General features: G+C 43.6%; 1 protein-coding gene across 1 annotated transcript in view; it reads left to right on the top strand.

Moving 5' to 3' along the window:
- grik5 (glutamate receptor, ionotropic, kainate 5) overlaps nucleotides 1–16,548 on the top strand; it is an 85,453-nt gene that overhangs the window by 1,166 nt on the left and 67,739 nt on the right. The window contains exon 3 of the mRNA XM_087180303.1: nucleotides 2,928–4,992. The gene's annotated coding sequence lies outside the window, so the exon portion shown is untranslated. The remainder of the gene's footprint in view (nucleotides 1–2,927; nucleotides 4,993–16,548) is intronic.

Below are 16,548 nucleotides of genomic sequence, written 5' to 3'. Positions count from 1 at the left end.
CCCCCCACCCACCCCCAACCAGACATAAACAGGCCTGTCCGGTTTGATGGATTTGGATGAAATCTAAATGGCTCACTTCACTTTGTTGCTTCTCTCCCTCCTCTCACCCCCCCCACTCCCTCTTTGGCTGTCTCTCTCTCTCTCTCTTCCCCACTTTGGCTGTGTCACCCCTCCCCCCCTCCTCGCCTCCATCCCTGTCTCGTTCTCTTCAAGCTCCTCTCTACATTCTGTTTGAATTCACACTGAAGACGTTTGGTCTCTTGCCTGACACGGGCAATGAATGAAGGTGCAGTGGATGTGTGTGTATGTGAAGGGTTCGCTGTATCTGTGTCTGTGTCAATCTTTTTTTTTTTTTTTTTTTTTTTTTTACAGCGTTTCATGTGTGCACGTCTGTGACACAATGCAGAGAGGGCAGAGGTGTGTGTTCAGCCTCAGTGTGTGGGATTGGTGGAACAGAGTGTTATGCAGTAAATCAATGTGTTTAATTGCTTCGGGCATGACAGCTGTGACACATATGAACATGCACACACACAGACACAGACAGACACACACACACACACACACACACAAAGACGCACACACTGTCACTTGTTTTACACGCACCTCTGTCTTCGCACTCCTCGCTGACATACCTTCTGCACACCAATTCACACCCACCTACATCTTTTCACACCTGCGACACAATAGCATGCTAATGGTGCCAACAAAAGGTACGCGCACACTCACACACACACACACTAGCAGACACTGAGCACTAACCTAACTAGCGACCCGACACACACACAGACACATACACACACACACACACACACACATGGTCTCATCCTAAATGGTCCTAGGAGGATATGGGTGTCACAGGGGGGTCATATCTATCCACACAGCTGTATTGATTGGAGCTGATGCACAGAATGGCCTCTAATGTTTCATTTTAAAAGGACCATCATCTCACTGGACTCTGGAAAAAGGAACGAGCCACCAAACCTTTGTAATGATATTGTTTCGTTCTGTTAAAAGAGACGATTTTGACATCCACTTTCAAAGAAACACATTCTTCCTCTGTACTGTTGTGAATTAAGAAGGTCTTTGTCACTCAGTTGTGAGGCGTGAGCTTTTTGTATTCAGAAATGACTTTTATGTATTCAACAGGTGCAAACTGTTGCATGGTAACAGAGGTGAGACTACCTGTTGGGTGGTTTAGATTTGACATACTACTGCTATTTTTAGATGTTTGAGAAAAGGTGCTATGATTTATTAGGAAATGAAAAAAAAAGAGAAAGAAACTCAACAGGCGTCTATCAAAGCTCAGGCCAGCATTAGTTTTGCCATCAGCCATCTGCATGTGTACCTGTCTGCCTGGAACATTGTTAGTTTGAAGGGATGTAAGAATATGTGTTGGCACAATTCAGAGGGATACATAAATGTGACAATGTTGCTGTGTGTAGCTGAAAAAATGATCAAAGAATAAACTAAATCTGATCAGTTGTGACTCCCAAAAGGTACAAGTTTCTGTTTACATACAGAAAATCCAAGAGAGCACAATGAAATCCCGATGCTGTGACGTGTCAGAGGCTTCAAAAGCTGTCTGAAACGCTTACAGTTTTGAAAATTCTTTGTACTACTCCCAAATCTAAAATCAGTTTGTGAGGAGATGTGCAAATTGGGGTTTGTTGCAAAATGAGAGTGTTACAAGTTCAGACGTTTTCATCTCTCTCTCTTTTTTTTTTCATTTTCACTAAAAACCCCAAAAGAAAGAGGATGAACAGCAAAACTTAAAAACACATTTTTAAGTATTTTGTAACGAAGGAGGAATAAATAAGGAATTTATAAGGAACTCAGAAGTTTTTTATGGTTCTTCTAACATAATTAAAAACCATTAACTGTATTTTCTCAAACTATTTTTGAACTAAAGTAAATATATAATAATAATAATAAATCCTGTCTATTCAAAAAATGAAGTTTGAACAAAATTGAACTGAAAGCATTTGATGTAACTCCTGTAATTTGAATGAGGCCCTCACAGCCTAATCCTAAAATTAGTTTGAATTAATTTTGCTCTTTGCTGTTTCACTTCACTTCAGACAGCTGTACTCTACAAAGTCAGCCTTACATTCATCCACAGAGTCGTCCATCTATGGTGTGAAAAATGCCTCCTCCCATTATGTCTCATGGTTTGGTGTCCTAATTACCCATTCAGCATGGCTCACTAGTTTTCTCCTTTTCACGTTAGCAAAGAAAAGAACAACAATAGGCCATGCGATGGTTCAGACAGTGTTTTCTACGCTACAGATTCTGAATAAGAACAGATCATTATAGACGGAATATTGAAATTTCTCCCATGTGGAAACACAAGTTTGAATAAATTTAGAAGTGACAGCCCTTGTCTACATCAGATAACTATGTCTGCTTGTACCTGACCAATGATACGAGCCTGGACTGCAGTCCTCCACCTGCCTCAGGCACATTCACCAGTCAGAGGTCTCTCTCTGCCCTTCAGTGTGCTCCCTCACATGCATCTTGACTTGGATACTGTGGTGCATATGATGGACAGCTAACTTGGAATTGAAAAGAAAGAAAGACAGCAGAAATGATTGGAGGAAAGCAGGAGAGGTGCAGATGTAAAATTGGATGGAGGGAATAGAAGAGAGATGTGACGGCGGAGAGAGTTTGAAGATGAGCTTGTTGGGGGAGAGTGAAAGGATCAAATCATAGAGTGAGTGGAGAGGAGGAAGGAGCAAACAAGCAGCAAAGTCGGAGGAAGAGTGACAAGGACGGAATAGACAGCGGGACGACAGGCAGGGTGGAGTGTGACAAGGAGGAGAATGACGTACGCGATAAGGCAGAGTGACACAAATGTCACCATGCTAACCTTTCATGCACTCTCCCTCTCTCTCTTCTCTACTTTGCCTCTATTCTTCCTCTCCTTCCAGATCTGAAGCCTCGCAGAGATGCACACCAAATGGGCAGCATGGAAGCCAGCACACACCCTCCAGCGACTAGCTTTCCACACCTAACTGCCTCCACCATCTCCAGGCATCAGCTCGAACCATCTCAGAGAGGGCTGAACTTGCAGAGTTGAGGTTGGACAGGCCAGACTGCGATACCGGAAGCTGTCCACAGGAATATCGCTGGAAGCAGAGAAAAGCAGAGGGTGACGAGCCTTAGAGGACGCGAATCGACTTACCACAAACCAATCAACCTGTTGAGCATACAGCTGGGCTTCTTGGACTTCTTCGAGAAATGAAATAGGCTGTAGTGATGCTTGAGCAATGGTATGGAGCTTTTGGACACATCCGGATTTATCGACCGGATATCCTATCGAGATTACGACACTGTTGTGCACACCTCAGAGCCGGGCCACTTTTTCAGATTGGCTTGTGGGCAAAAGCGAGTAATTGAAAACCCCCCCTCGAGAGGCTTTCTGTTCTGATTTGGCGTGGGGGAGGAGGGCTTATATGTATTTTTTTTAAACGAACAATTTCAAAAGCCCCCTCTCTTTATCCCACATTCCCTTCCTCTTTCTTTTTCACCATCTTTCTCACACATTTCGGAAAAATACATTATGAAGCAGCACCATTCTTCTTCATCCTCCCTCTGTGACGGAGAGTGAAGAGGGACAGACTGTCCAGAATAGATAACGAGCACGGAGACTGGCACTGAGGAGAGGGAAAGGAGATAGAAAGAGCAGAAAATAGACGGAAACAGGTAGAGAGGGAAAGACGAAGGGAAAAGAAAAAAAAAAAAAGAAAAAAAAAGAGAATTAACTAGGATTGTTCGAAATCCTCTTCGAGATTTACACTCTTTTTTCTAATTCGCCTGTGCCGTGTTGGAGGCTAGTTAGCGCAATGGGCTGGGGAAGGGTTAAGAGTTACACCAGGGGGGGCACTTGAGCAGGAGAGTAGGGTTATGCCCCCCCCCCACCCCCTGCACCTGCCTGGTCTGTAACGGACTGAGAGATGGCTTGGTAAACAGACAGCTATACTGAGTGACAGACAAGCTCTGAGGCTGGTAAGACAGACAGACAGACAGGAAGACACAGCCCATTCCAAGTGTCAGGCAGAGAGCCAGGCAGACATCCAGTGCGGGCACAGTAAACAGTGTGCGAGTCATTGTCATTCTATGCAGCGTGTGAGGGAAAGACAGAGAGAAGGAAAGGAAAGAAAGCTGGGACGGAAAGAAAGAAGAGGAGCATCCCTGTGATTGTGGGTTCTGGAGGATCTCACTTCCTCTGCATCCACTTCAGTCACTACAGTGGCGAGCTCAAGCACTGACAAAACAGGCGGGGAGGGAGGGGGCTGTTACTAGAAAGGAAATACAGGTTGGAGAGAGAGAGGGGGAGAGGGAGGGAGGCAGGCAGAGAGACAGAGGGAGAGAGCAGGTGTCGAAAATCCTCCCCTTCATCTGCTTGTCATTTACTCCTTTATGTTCTCTCGTCATCTGGCGGGGTGATTGGTTTTCTGACGCCGGCGTTCCTCTGCTCATAGGCCCTGCGCAATCCTGAGGAAAACAAGAGGTGGGCAGACAGAGGAAAGCAGAAAAAAGACAGCATAAAAGGAAAGGTGGAGCCCTATTCTGATTGACTAATTTTTCACCCCTTTCTTTTCTTATTTGTCAAGACGGGCTCTTGTTATTTTTTCGCTTTTTTTTCTCCTAGAAGTAAGAGATATAAGGAAGAAAAACACTGGCCCAGTCAATCCCTCATTCTCCTTGTACACAGAGTTGAACCTCTCCTTTTATCAATTGTTGATTTTTTCTTGCCTTGTTCTCATGGGAATCTTTTTTCTCCATCTGAGTATAAACACTGGAATCCTATAGATTCCCTCTATATGTCCTGACATCCCCAATGACACAGTGTGAACCCTTCTGACTCCTCCACGCCGTCCCCTCCTTGGCTGAAGTGCTAAAACCCTGTGGTCTCAGATCTCAATGCCTGTGTTGACTCACTACTACAGCGATAATATGGCACAGTGCTTCTGATACCGTCTGATTCATTCTGTAAGTAGGACTCTCTCTCTCTATGTGTGTGTATATGTATGTGTTCACATGTACACTGCATGTCATTAGCGTGCATTCAGCTCATGTATGCAGAAACACAGACGCGGTCCGACTTTCTGCAGTGTTGGTTTTATGGTGTCTTCACAGTGGATTTGCTTTCCTGTGCTTACTGTGCTCCAGGCAATTTGAGCATGTGTGTGTGTGTGTGTGTGTGTGTGTGTGTGTGTGTGTGTGTGTGTGTGTGTGTGTGTGTGTGTGTGTGTATGTGTCTGCCAAAGAATGAGATTTTGATCTTACAGCCAAGCTTACAACAGCATCAGAGTGGTGTCAGAAAGAGGCAAAGGAGGTGCCTTTCTCTGTGTGTGTACACGCCTACATATTGGTCCTGAGGTTAATTTGAACTAATTAGTGGTGAGTATTTTTGCTTCTCAGAGCAGTTTTTGGTTCTGTGTCAGTGTACTTGCATTCATTAGGGTGAGATGGAAAGGGGGTGGGGGGCTAAAACTGAAGAGGGTGAACCAGCTAATGAGAATGACTCTGATTCCCTGACTAGTTCTTTGTTGCCTCCATTTCACAACTAATGCTCTGAGCATTACGCCCTGGCTGCATATCATTTCAGCCTCCTTTATCTCCCTATGCGTTGCCCTCGATGAAACCCTATATGGAGACCTAGCCTCTGCAATGTCCTGTATATTACGAAGCCCATCTATCTCCGTGGACACATCCACATCTTTATACACTCCCACAGTCACCAGGCCCTGCACCGGGAGACGCTCAATCAAGATAGTCCCTTCAAACAGACCAATGAACTGTGAATAACGCCATTACACAAACTCCCAGCTCAGAGCATTACAGAGACAGAAAGATTGGGAGGGTGGAAAAAAGCGAGGAGGAGAAAGAGAGGGAGAGAGAGACTGAAAAACATTATGGTGATAGAAGAACAAGAGCAGAAGGGGGATGAGAGAGGAAACAGAGAGTGAGAGACAGAAAGCAACACATAGAGGAGGGAGGGTGAGAAAGAGAGGGGGAAAAGGGAGTGCGTTGGTCTAGAGGGGCTGCGGAGCAGGAAAAGACCTCTGCTCCATGGGAGCACTCTGATGGGCTTAGCAAGGCCCTGCTTTGTTCACACTGTTGGTCAGCCACTCAGCATTAAGATTACTAAATAATACGATTACTGCAGCTGCACACTGATAACACACTGCTGCCGATCCCCTTTGTCACTGTCAGAAAACCCAGAGAAGAGAGGAGGAGTGGCAATACGATGGCATCAAAGGCATGACGGCGCTGACTACACTGCGCGGTCACAAGGGCCCGTGCTTCACAACATGGCCTCTCTGCTTGTCGCTGAGCTAAAGTGGAAAGAGTTGGTGGCGACTTTTCATATGACAAGTGGCCATAAACAACAGGATACTAGGCGAAAAAATAATGCTAGCCAAGGTGTTTTCTCTTCAAATGGATGATCAATATTGTGCCATAAATTTGGACTTGGCCTTATCTTTTTTTCCCCCCATAGTTAATGTTGCACTGTCAGCTCCAAAAGGGATTAAAAACCAAGTAAACAGGAGAGCTCTCAGTATATTACCAGATTGCACATGTGTAAACATAAAACAAGCGTCTCCTGGTGAGATGCCTGCCCCTTATCTTGATGTTTTACTCCACATCCTCTGGGTGGGCTATTTGTTTCATGTTCCCGTGCTTGACAGCTTTGACACAGATTCCTGCCAAGTTGACCTTGCAGTTTAAAGTGTAATAAAAGCTGAATTCCCAGGCAATGTTGCACATCAATACGTGTTCTCCTGGTAACTGATAAATGGTCTTCCACCCCTCGAGAGAGAGGGCAAAAACAAGCAGGCAGCAGAAAGTGCTGTCCATTCCTGCTCAGCGGAAGTAAAGTACAACCAACTGGACTAATATCAGGGTTGGGCTTGTCTCAAACCCCCTTCTATGCTATATGAAGTATTTCCACTCTCCTCTCAGCAGGAGCAACCATGAGCCTGCCGAGCTAAATATTAGCTTGGAGCAGGAAAAAGAAAAGATGCATTTAGCATGTGATAGTGTAGTGTAAGAGTAACAAACCAGAGCTGGGGGCACAAAACGAAATCAATGAATTATGACACACAGCACAAACATGCAGCTTAAAACAGCCCTAAACCGCTTCAAGTTGGCAACCGTTCATTTCGGTTTCTGTTCCCGTGCAGCGCATTTGTCATATACTGGAGGTTTCATGTACATGTCATGGAGTGTATTTGCTTCAGTGAGATCAAATGAACTTTGACCCCAGACCCTCCCAGCTGAGCCCCATGGTCACAAAATAACTGTATGACTCACCCTGCACAACCAGTAGAGCTCCAGTCAGAAAGCATCCATGTTGAAACACATGCACTCTGCTCAGCGAGTCCAGACATGCAGAAACAGAAGGGCAATATCGAGATGATGTGCCAAATTATCAGTTATGTGTTTTGTGTCATTTTGGCTCCCCTTTTTTAAGTGCTTTTCACAGCAGCAGTATGCTGCGTTGGTACAGTACGCTCCAATCATTTCACTCCACTTGGTCTAAATTGTGGCAGAAATGCACATGGTTCATAAGATAATCTTTCACGTTTAGTTTCAGAGCTTCCCGTTGCCCTTGTTTGTACCAGCTAGGTCCTTTCAGATCAGTGATCCCATCATCCCTCAGGGTTAGATTTTCTAATCGCTGGCTCAGATTTTATTTTCTGGTTCCACTTTTGGTTGTGCCTGACAAAAAATGTTCCTTGATAATCTTCCTCTCATGTTATTGTTTGGGCAAAACCACATCCTCACATTGTTTCCATCGTTAATCATTTTACAGTTCTTCGGTGGGAACATCTGTTCTTTCTTCAAAGGTGGTCAGCAGCTGTAATTTCTTTGACTGTGCCGTAATGTAGCAGGAAATGTTTCATTTATAGTTCTAGCAGGAGCAGATAATTGTCAGACTGTTATCAACGCCGAATCCATCATTTTCCTGTCAAGTTGGTGCCCTGATTGGCTTCTGCTATTCTGCCCCATGATGCCTCTTGCGTGACAGTTCACCCCTGAAGTGTCTCAGACAGCTCCTTCTCCAAAGCGAGCCAGGCTAATTTGAGATATGAGATCTCTTCTAACACTGAGCAGCACTTCAGTTTCCTCTGCCTTCAATCCTCCACCGCTTGACCACCAGCGCGAGGCACTGCAGCCTCACTAAACCTTTGCTCCTCATTGCCTAATGGAGCACAAAAAATGGCCCTGTTTGCTTAGTCGTTTGTCCACTCCTGCTTGCTTCAGGCTAGTTGGCCTTGGGGGAAAGATTGAGTGAGTGTATGAGTGTGTGTGTGTGTGTGTGTATGCGTGTGTGTGTGTGTGTGTGTGTGTGTGTGTGTGTGTGCGTGTGTGTGTGTGAGAGAGAGGAGGGTGACAAGAAATGGACATTAGGACACACATGCCCTTTCCATAATGTGCTCCCAGCTGGGCTGTTTGGCTGGCCATAAAGTGAATGCCGCTAATGGCCTCTCAGTTAATGGAGTCATTAAGATTGGATTGCAAGAAGATAAAAGCAATGTGTATAATGTGTGTGAACCGGGTGGAAGTGTGATCGTTTGTATACATGTACTGTTACTTAAACGGCTTTGTGTATTTCTAGTTATTTAGTGCTTCAGTAGCTTCTCTCAGGACAACATGAAGGGTGGCAGTGACACTCTTCAGCATTAGCATTAGTAGAAAAGGTCAGTATTATATCAGCGTAATTGTAATACGGTCTGAAGCTCAGGTGATCAGACCCGGCCTGTCCTAATCAGCCGGCTGGCGGAGGCTCAGAAAGTCACAGCTATAATGTTTCACTGCTAGATTGCTCCTGCCTTGTGTGAGTGTGTAAGTGACAAAGGCTGATAAGCCTGATAAGAGGTCACTTCAGGACTTTTCCCTGAGAAAATATGGCTTGGCTGGCCCAAAAGCATTGTGGGTAGTGTTGCGTGTTGTTTTCATGGTGGTATGATTGCTCATTAAGCCTATGTCAATTTCTTGATTCTTACCAGAGGGTTTGCTTATGTCACCGCGCTCATCATGTTTCAAGCTTCAGCTGCGGTTGTTACAGCTCATCTCATTCACTTGTTGTATCCAGTGAAATGCTGCCTTTAATGTACCACAAGAAAAATTAACCTCAAATCACATGATAAAATAATTAAAACAGAATAGAAAACGCTTTAAGTCAGGCAGAGTCAATAGTTTGCCTGCTAAACTTTGTGTATACCCAGCCTCATGGGTAATAACCATATTTGTCTGTCAAAAATAATCAGTCCATTTATCAGAAGATCAAAAAATATATTTCAGAGTGAAAGAGTGCACCTTTTAATCTAATCCGTTAGCCCATAGCTGGAAAATAGAGTCTCAGCAGGGGATGTCATACTGCAATGACCTGTCTGCAGACTCCTGAGGACGCCCGAGTTCATGCTGTAACATGAGGAAAACTTGTTTAATCGCCCTGTTATTTTAAGAGGATAGTGAAGGCATATTTTAAGAGCGACTGTTCGGATCAGAGATTTAATTATTGTCAGTCATCACAGTGTAAACGGCTGTAAATTATAATATATTGAAATTGCATGTGTATCTGTTTGGGGAGCTTTTTTGTAAAGCTGTTTGAAAACCCCAGACAGTCTCACTACAGTACGAGGGAATAAGTCTTTTGTTACAGCATGAGGTGAAGCACTCTGTAAGCAGCCTCGTACTGTTCATCCACTCTGTTACTGTTCATCCACTCTGTTACTATTCTACATAACTGCTTTTGTGTGAGAAATTGTTCAAAAGTCATTCAGGTAACAGCATTGCCAGCCTTGGTCTAGTGAGTCTATTTTACATTTTAATGTTTCACTGCTGCGCCTGCTGAGCGGCGGTTTGGCTCACAGTGTAATAATGGCACTCATCATGATATCTACAGGTATCGCCTCTTCTCTGAAGCTGATCATTAATACACGTTGGACTCAGCTCAGCTCCACTCGTCTCTTGAATGTATTTGCTTTGATGTAACTTGGGAAAACAAAATGCTGTTTTGCCTTAACAACAAGACGAGCCCTGTTCAGTAAGATGGCTGATGGCTGGTTTCCGAGCTCTCTCGTGCTTGCGCTGTTTTTGTTTATTTGTTCCATCTTTTGCAACTTCAACACAATTACTTTCGCTAGAGAAGAAGCGCCGAACACCCGACAGTCCACTCCACATCTATCTTCACGAATGCAGAAATGTTTGTGGAGATTTTGGTCAGACGAGACGCAGGCAGCAGGTACTTCACCACCAGCACCAGCACCACCCCCCCTCCACTCACCTGGAGAATCTCTGTTCTCTAGCCAACAAAATGGATGAACTGCTGCTCATCAACAGGACAAACTCTGGCTTTTCACGCTCGGCTGCCTTGTGCTTCATTGTGCTTCACTCTGTACTGTGTGTAAGTGCGCTGAGAGCCACTGGAAACTGGAAACAGATTCCTTGTATGCACAAACATATGCTCGGCCAATAAAGCTGATTCTGACCCTGATATTAAGTGTAGTTGAGCACCTCCCGTATAGTATTTTCAAGCAGTTGTTGTTTATGTGTAATATATACGTACCAAATATACCATTGCTGTAAACAAGATTTGCCAGTAAAACATAAAACATTTCACTGCAAACAAAGAACTTTGTCTCCTCTCCCAATATCTGCAAATATAAAAAAAAATATTTCTGAAACACAACAATTTAAAAAAAAGTGTAGCCCTTAAATCTTCATGTGATGAACCAAAAACATAAAATGTACTTTGTCTTCGATATCGACTGAATCAAAAAACAAATATTTTCCTCTTTTATGACATCATTAAACCTGCCTGTTTCTGTGGTAATGGTAGTGCACCGGAACATACCTAAATTCTCCTTTACGTACTGTAGTTTTTAAAATTTTTTATTGGACAATATGTTCATAGTTTAGGTTTTTACCCGTTGTCAATAGACCATCTTCCCTTATGCAAGAGTTATGAATATTGCACTGAAATCTATTCTGTAAAACAAAAAATGAATTATTCATACAAAATACATATTTGACTGAGATGTCCATGGAAAATGTCACACTTAAAGATCAGACATGTTCACAAGTCTTTTCCAAAGATAGATAACGTCATACTATATTTATGTATGACATTTTCCGCCTGTGGCAGGCATAATTTGAAACAAACAAAGAGCCAATACCTTGTCTTAGTTATTGCCCGAATAAATGTGTGTGTTACTATACAACATTAAGACCGCTGATATATCGCGCGTTAAATTATAATTCTCTGTCTGCTTCTCATTCATAAGACCGCATTTCTTTACCACTTCCATATTTTACCCTGTGTCTCATTGTGTGTCCACAACACTGGTATTTTGGGATTGTGAGTCAAGAGCCTGTAATCAGCTCCACCAATCAGAAGTATTAACATGCGAGTCAGTTCCAGCTCAGCTGGCTCAGTCCAAATGGTGATGCGGCAGTTGATTATGGGCTACTGCCTGATTTTAAACTGCTGAATATTTAATTGACTCAATGAAACATAATACTCCAAATGGGCTCACATCAAGTCATTATAACTGAATTTAAAAAAAAAATACAACAGATGTGATTAATTAACTCATTTGTGGGGGTTATGGGCTTTAGATTTCCGCAAACGTGCGATGGGCTTGAAAAATATGGCAGCATTTTTTCCGCTGAGTCAAGACTTGTCCGATGACAACCCCCCGCCATTGCCCCCTGCTGCAACCACATACACAGATGTGTCATGAAATAGTAGAATATTATCTGCATCAGTGCCTTTTTGATGTATAACTTTCAGATTAGCTCAGATGTAAAATGGTAGTCTGAGCATAATGTTAAATTCAGACACCCAGGGAAGAAAGTGTTGACTGTAATTAAGCTCATATGAAGGTGTGCGTGACATAAAGTAAGAGTGCTTTCCTAAAGGAAAGTAAATCTTTAAACGGTCTGACACTTTCCTGAGGGCGATAGTTCTCTACTTCACTTAAGCTAAACAATAGCAGCACATATTCCAAGAGGCTCAGGGTGGAATGAAAATGATTTTTTTGTCTCTGGTTCAGTAGTACTTGATGTAATCCAAGTGTTTGACCAGTGTTTATTTCACTTGAGCTATATTCACTTGCTCGAGAATCAAGTGTAAAGCTTGAGTAATTTATCCAGTGCTTTTCTCTGTATCTCCAAGTGCTGCGGCGACTTTGCACCAAACCCAGAAATACAAAACCAAATGCTACACGCATAAATACTGCATTTGGATACAAGGCGAATGACGAGGTGTTTGTGTTTTTGCATGTGTGAGCTTATTGTATGTCTACTGTTTATACATGAACATCTGATGTAGTCCGTGTGTGTGTATGCACATGTGTGTGTGTGCCATGTTTATGCATACCATGCTTGTATGTGTGAGATAAATGTTGCGGGGGCGTTTTTGCCGTATACAGTGTCATGATGAGTGATCTGTCAAGATGAGAGCCATTTCGTGCTCTCCATGTGTGCATATAATGCCTTTGAATTACATACATGATAGAGAGGAGTGGGTGGATGGGGGGAGGGGAGTAGGGGATGTGGTGGTTGGGGTGCGCTTTCTGCCGATGTCATGGTTAGCGTTGGTGTGTGGTGGATGCCAGAATCAATGTATTTCGCACAAGTGAAGCTGTGGTCATGCTGAGAGACACAGAGGATTTCATACTGCTCATGAGACAGTCTTTGATCCAGGCTGAGAGAGCATAAACTCTTCTGATTCACACAGGCGATACCAGCCTATTAGCACCTGCAGTCAGCACAGCTGAGGCTGACTGAGCTGAGCACAGTCTCGAGTACAAAATAATACAAGAAAGTCAGCAGGATAATTTGGGACACAACATATTGTGTGCCTTACTTAAAAGCTGCAGGATTCAAGCTGTTCAGTATTGGGTATTACTGAACAAATTCAGGATTAGGAATAGATTCTAGGTATAAAGTAACAGGTGCTATACTGACTTTTATTCTATTTAATGACATTTAAACTTGCAATGACAGACTTTTTTTTTTTACCATTCAGGCACAGTGCAGACAAGCTCTAACTACAGCACTGACATATTATTGCCCCACCAAGTTGATATGTGAAACAGTTTAAAAACCTAGTAATCATCACTGAGTATGAGTCACCTGGCCACCTGATGAATGAAAGACCAATGTTTTTTTCTCCACCACCTTAGGGGAAGTATCCAGATCTTTAGCTGCGACATGCTCCAGCTTCACCAGCAAGTAGCTTATTTTGCCTGTTTGCCATTTGGCACTGAGCAGGTAGCGTAGAGTGGAGTTTGAATGCTTTTTAGTTGAAAACAGCTTTGTATTGAATCTGAAAACGACACTGATGAAAGCTATGAGAGTGAGCCAAACAGTGAAGCCAAAACAAGGAGCTGAAAGATGCTAAAGCACTATTTTGGGCTGAGGGGAACTGCATTCTTTGCACATTATATACTGCATTGTTAACGGTAAGAAGAATCTACACCAATAAATAAGATTTTGTTTGTGTAATCTGATTGTATTCTGGTGGAAAATCCAAATACCTAGAAGATACTGGAGCTAATTAGCAGTTATATGTTTTTTTCCCCAGTGAAGATTCATTGTTTACCTGACAATGGCAGACCTTTGCCCGCTGCGACAAATGAGGACAAAACAAACAAAAACACAGCCATCATTTGCACTGCCTGAAGATTTACGTAACCTCACCTCCTGATATCACCATTTTCCAATTTCGCCATCTAGTTTCAATGGGACGTAATCAGTTGCTAGCGGTTGGCCTGTGGCACTTGCTGGTGATATTTTGTCTACAATAATAACAGCAGGGCCCCATAAGGGGATAACCTGCCTTATTGCTCAATGGATTTACATACAGCAGGTAATCATTCTGACCGCAGGCTATGTGTGACTGATGGTGTGTGTCAGCACTGTACATGCAGCCTTTGTTTTCATTTGGCAATCAGGCCTGTCGGGCCATGCCGCTGTAGAGATCAATGTACCGTTTGGATGATTGTTATGTGTGTGATTGTCAGTGTGTATGTGTGTGTAATTCACCTAAATGCTTACCTGTAGGCCATCATCTTTGCTGCCTCCATGTATCCATCTCACTCAGTGTTGCTGTGAAGCAGAGAATACAGGGAGCTGCTTTTGAGGGGGACAAAACCATTAAAATAGCAACCTGATTTACTCTCCCACAGTAGCTTTGATATTAAGACACTGTTGAACTATAATCCATTTAAAAAAAATCCCAAATTCAGAAATGTGCTAATAAAGGGAAGGGTGTGTGTATAACCATATCCTCCAAGGCTTCAAGGGGATGTTGGAGGCAGACGAGAGGAGGTGTGGGGGAGAGGAGATAGGAAGCGATAGCTCAGCAGAAAGGAGTAAAGTCCTCTGGTGGCTAGCTAATCTGCCAGGCTTAGGGTGGCTGGTTTTCTCCGTGCCCTCATGGAGGAAGGGGGAAGCTCTATTGGGCTCACCTTTCAAGCTGCATGGGCCACAGCCACATGGGGAAACCCAAACACATTGATTAGCCGTCAGGAGGGGTGGGATGGGTGGTGATGGGGGGGCCTCCACCTCCACAGACCACCTCATCCAGCTGAGGCCACTGCTTTCTCACGGCAACACAGGGGCATGGCAAGGAGAGGATTGACGATGGAGGGGAAGCAGTCAAGAATGAGGTGGAAGAAAAATGAGGAGGGTGTGTTGAGCGAGAACAATCAACAAAAAGAAAGACAGGAATCAAACAAACAGGCGAGCCCAGAACAGCCGTGTTTTGTTTTGCTCTGATCATAAGCCAAAATCTGGGAGTGTGCATGTGTACAAGTGGGTTTGCATGTGTCTGCGTGCGTGCGTGTGTGTGTGTGTGCGTGTGCGTGCGTGCATGGCAGCTGCTGAGTTGCTGTGTTTATCTGTGTGAAAGCTTTACGGTAAATAAAGCTTGAGTCCTGGCAGGGAGACAGGTGCAGCAGGCTGGGCCAAAGGAGAGCTACTGTATCTCAGGAAGAGAGGGAGAGCAAGAGGAAGAGAGCAACTGTCTTGAAAGTGCCAACCGGACAATCTTTTGAAGTGGCCCATATTGGCATATGATGAATAAACATGAGCAATGTTTGCTTTTGAGCAAAGCAAGGCTGAAGGTGTGAGGCTCATTAGAGACCAAGGGGCCATGTTGATAAAAGAACTGTGGCCTTGATCATTTACTGCACTGCAAAGCCCTGCAAGTTCATCTCTTACTATTTATCATTTTAACCCTTATGTTCGTCTAATCATGCATGCACTGATGAGAAGGAATGGTGGAACTAATTAAAAAGAAAATTCCACAAAGCTGAAGAGTACCATGTAGACATGAAAACATCTGAGATCATCTGCTTTACTATATTATCTATTCATTGCTCAGTATTTCAAAATTACCTACCAATTATGTTGTCAGCTACCTAATGATACTATTTTGTCAGCACATTTATTAAGAAAGCCGTTATAATAATCTCTAGAGTTTCACTGTAATGCCATTTGGTAAGGAGAGGTTTTACATTTTTCAGTTGCTGGAAACAAACTGATGATAATGTCTATTACTGCTGATAATGATAGTGCAAATTACATAACTCTCTCAGCACTTCCACTCCAAATCATAACTCATCTATAGGAACTTGGAATATTAACCCAGTGCTCCCCCAAGGCTGAGAATATGAACCAGCACCTTATAAGCCAATGCAGCCCGGTGCAACGGTGGTGTGATTAGAAACCCTGCCTGGCAAACTGTTAATACATTCGCTGGAGTTTGATAGCCTCCAGTATGGCAGGCTGCTGGTTATGAATAACCCTCTGCATAACCGACCCTCCCCCACATCACACGGTCAAATACACAGTTTTCACTGCCTTTCGATCAGTGTTTTAGGCTGTGCACTATAAGTTTTTTCTAGCTAAGTGAATACATGTCAGAGCACGAGGTTCATCTGAAAGCATTAGGGGTATCAGTAACAGCCCTTAAGTCTTTCTGAGGCGGATCGGGGTGGAGATTAAACAACATCGGTTAAAGGGAGACGGGAGGGGAAATGTGTTTTGGTCTTATAGGCATCTGACAGCTCCTTCATAATAGTGAGCTAATCCGTTTTATACAGTGTGTGTCTGTCTGTCTTATTTTTCCTACACACATGGGCAACATCCAGACACACAAACACAGCTGTACCACATGCACGCAGGGACAAAGGACGCACACACACATGCATACGTGCACGTATGCACTCATGTGTGCAGACACATGCATTCCTAAACACTTAACACATTAACAAAACAGTATATAAACACTCATCTTAGCATTCTTGGCTGAACTGATGCAGGGTCTTTGAACTGTTGATAATTTCTTGACATGTTTCATCATTTCAACTTGACATCTGTCAAAACTGCTCAAGCCGCCGTCGCCAAATAAATGCTGTCCTCCTGCCAAGACCATTGCCAGAAAGTATTACTTCAAGACATGCTATTGGCTAAGGTGTGAAAGGCGAGTGTGTGGCTATTCCTGGCGCGGCACTACAAGCT

Source organism: Seriola lalandi, unplaced genomic scaffold (assembly GCF_002814215.2).
Source record: "Seriola lalandi dorsalis isolate HSWRI2012SDOR001 ecotype SW California unplaced genomic scaffold, Sedor1 jcf7180002054900, whole genome shotgun sequence".
NCBI lineage: Eukaryota > Metazoa > Chordata > Actinopteri > Carangiformes > Carangidae > Seriola > Seriola lalandi.
Note: the sequence above shows the minus strand (reverse complement) of the source record. Positions and strands in the feature narration are given on the sequence as shown.